Below are 3,350 nucleotides of genomic sequence, written 5' to 3'. Positions count from 1 at the left end.
TCAGCAATTCATACACACTTTGTTTCCGTCCACCCTTTGCAATATCCTCAATGCAACGGCACCCAATCCACTTTCTCCCTGTGCTCCCTGTTTCCAGGTCTCCATCTTTTTTAACCCTCTGAACTTTGATGTGGGGTAAATTCTGCCCTTTTGATAGCATATGGTTGGTTAAGAAAAAAAAAAATGTGTACCACAGCTGTGAGTTCAGTCCCAGACCTGAGGTGACTTAATGGCCATAGTCTCTGGGGTCACATCTGCCTCTTGCTGACCAGTAACCTTGGCTTCTTTTATGACTTTGACTTTTGTTTCACAGTTTTATTCCACTCTATCTACTATATGAGACCTTCTAATGTGATCCCTATTAGAGTATTTGATAGTGGTGGCTCGGCTCGATGGGTTTCAGGGTGGCGGAGCCTGATGTTTCTGTGGTCCCTTGGCTCATCGGATTAATGGTTTCCATATGTCTTTTATTTTTCCTCATTATTTTTTACTTCTGATTGAGAAAGACCAATTGTAGCACCTTAGATGGCTGCTTATGGGTATTTAAGATCCTGATCATACTCTGCCAAATAGGAAGCAGAACATTGTCTTTGTGAACTCTGTGGCCCCCAAGACAATGGCCCTGACCTCCCAGGCCCAGGGATTCTTTGCTCACGAAATGTTGGTACGTATAAGAAGGCACAACGTTGCCTCCTATGTGCTCTACCACCTCTATGGACATATCTGCAGCAAAGATAGACATGTGCAACTATCCTCTTTCAAATCTTTATATATTTGTTGCTATACTTCTTTTCTGCTTCCAACACCTGTTCAGCCTGCAAGTCTATCTAAGCATATGCTCATAGATCATCACTGTTAAATGATTGTGTGTGTACTAGTATTTGCCTCTGCTGCCTTTAATTCTTGCAACCTTCCCAGTGTCCTGCTCTGTCCCCGTCACCCAAGCTAACATCTCTCTACCCTCTAACTGGTGACTTCCTCCCCTTCTCTGATTTTTCTCGACTTTTAATAATAGTGGTCTCATATATTATTTATCCATGCGTAACTGACAAATTTCACTCAGCATGATGTCCTCCAGGTTCATCCATTTAATGAGGTGTTTCACAGATCCATTGATATTCTTGAATGTTGAGTGGCATTCCATTGTGCATGTCTATGCATCAAGGCTTCTTTATCCACTCTTCCATTGTTGCTAATTCTTGGCTAAGTTCTTTCTTATTCTATTGGGGGAAATGTGTTGCCAATAATAAACAACCAGTTAGTGCAGAATCAATTCTTACTAACGGTGACCTCACATGTGTAAGAATAAAAATGTACTCTATAATGTTTCCATAATTGATGGTTTTGGAAATGTATATCCTTCCTTCTGATGTACCTCTGGGTGGACTTGAACCTAACTCAGTTAGCTTCTAGGTGCATAAGTCATTTGTACTCTCCAGGAACTTGAGCAGAATACACATATATATTTTCACTCTTTCAAATACTCTGCTCACATAAGAGCAAAGGAATAAAACAATACAGTGAACCCTCGTTTATCGCGGTTAATCGGTTCTAGACCCTACCATGATCAATGAAATTCCGCGAAGTAGGATTCCTTATTTGTAAATCAAATATTTTCATAGTTAGAGCATAGAGGACACGAAAAAGCACCCTTTAGTCACCATTACACTCGTATTACCCAATTTATTAAACGAAAAAGGGAAAATGCAGTAAAACATTTTGGATGTTACAATTATCATTTATTATATTATGAAGTACAACGGATGGAGCGAACGGAAGACTCATTCAAGTCGAAATGGCGTGCAACCTCCACGATTTTCTTGCCATCTTTGATCATATCCAAAATTTTACCTTTTCCTGGATGGTGAGCATCACAGAAGACTTAGAAGAAGCAGCTCGTTTAGGAACCATCATAGGGCTTAGATAAAATTTCTTAAAAATAGCAAACAATTACAATACACTGTACAAAAGCAAAAATGCATCTGATACGTAGCAATGCAGACAGAAGTGTGTACAGTATGAGCCAATCTGTGGCAGTAATGACATAGCATGCGCTGTTACGCAAAAACCGTGATAGAGTGAAGCCGCGGAAGTCGAAGCGCGAAGTGGCGAGGGTTCACTGTAATATGATGATGATATATATATATATCCACAAAGACAGAGTGGGAGAGGAGAGGCTGCAGATAAGAGATGCCAAGATATTTTTAAAAGTTGAAAGCAGAAAACATAGTAACTCAGCCGAATAGCGAGCTGAAGCCTAAGTGTTTGTGGTGCAAGGAGATGCTGCGAGGATATTTTCTCTAGACTCTAGAGAGAACGATTACTCATGGAAATGTTCAGAAAGTGGAAGCATCCCAAGGATCATTTATTTATTGCCTGCTTATTAATTTTCCTAGAATATTTTAATCCATTTTTTAGAATTCTTATTTTCCATTACAGTACTCTATGCTTGGTTCCAAAAATTTTGCTGAAGAACATTCAACCAGGGTGACAGCAATAAATTGACAGGGAGCTACCGAAAATTCAGGGTACCTTCAGAACAGGACATGGAACAAGGTATAAAACTGCTGACATCAGTTGGATCTTGGCTGGAAGCAAAGAATAGCAGAAAGATGTTTCTGTGTGCTATAGTGACAATGCCAAGGCAGTCACAATCTTTGGGTAGCCTTGAGAAGAAGGGAAATTCAACAAAACGTGTGCTCATGCAGAACCTGTGCGTGGATCAAGAAGCAATTGTGAGGCCGCCATCAGTCCATCGACATCCTCGACCAGCGCCGCCATGCCTAATTGTCCCAAGTGTGACAGGAGGTGTACTTTGCTGAATGGGTGACATCCCTGGGGAAGGACGGGCACCCGCCCTGCCTCATGTGTGAGAAATGTGGGAAGATGCTGACTTCTGGGAGTCACATTGAGCATGAGGGCAAGCCTGACCGCAACCACCCTTGCTGTGCAACCAGGTTGGGTCCCAAAGATTTTGGGCGGGAGCAGCTGAGAACCACACTGTCAAGCAAACTCAGACCACCCCTCTCTTGGCCAGTCAACCCTGCTTTGCTGTTGCCCCTCCAGGCAGACGATGGGTCTTGTTCCCCAGCACCTGAAACTCTTTTGTAACCCTGGAGACCCTCAATAAATTTCAAACACTCAACAACAACAAAAAAAAAAAAAGAAGAAGAAGAAACAATTGTGAGAACAGAACAAGGGATTGCTGCATGGTTTAAATTCAAGAAAGGTGTGTGGTGTGTCAGGGTTGTATCATCTCACCATACTTATTCAATCTGTATCCTGAACAAATAATTAGAGAAGCTGGTTTATACAAAGAAGAATGTGGCAGCAGGATCGATATGCAGATG

At 41.7% G+C, this 3,350-nt stretch overlaps 1 pseudogene; it reads left to right on the top strand.

The window, feature by feature from the left end:
* Positions 1 to 2,779: 2,779 nt before the first annotated feature.
* On the top strand, positions 2,780 to 3,098 carry LOC115870721 (annotated as a pseudogene).
* The last annotated feature ends 252 nt before the right edge of the window (positions 3,099 to 3,350 follow it).

This window comes from Echinops telfairi, unplaced genomic scaffold, assembly GCF_000313985.2.
Source record: "Echinops telfairi isolate 266 unplaced genomic scaffold, ASM31398v2 ScPeMD7_2291;HRSCAF=2852, whole genome shotgun sequence".
NCBI classification, from domain to species: Eukaryota; Metazoa; Chordata; class Mammalia; order Afrosoricida; family Tenrecidae; genus Echinops; species Echinops telfairi.
Note: the sequence above shows the minus strand (reverse complement) of the source record. Positions and strands in the feature narration are given on the sequence as shown.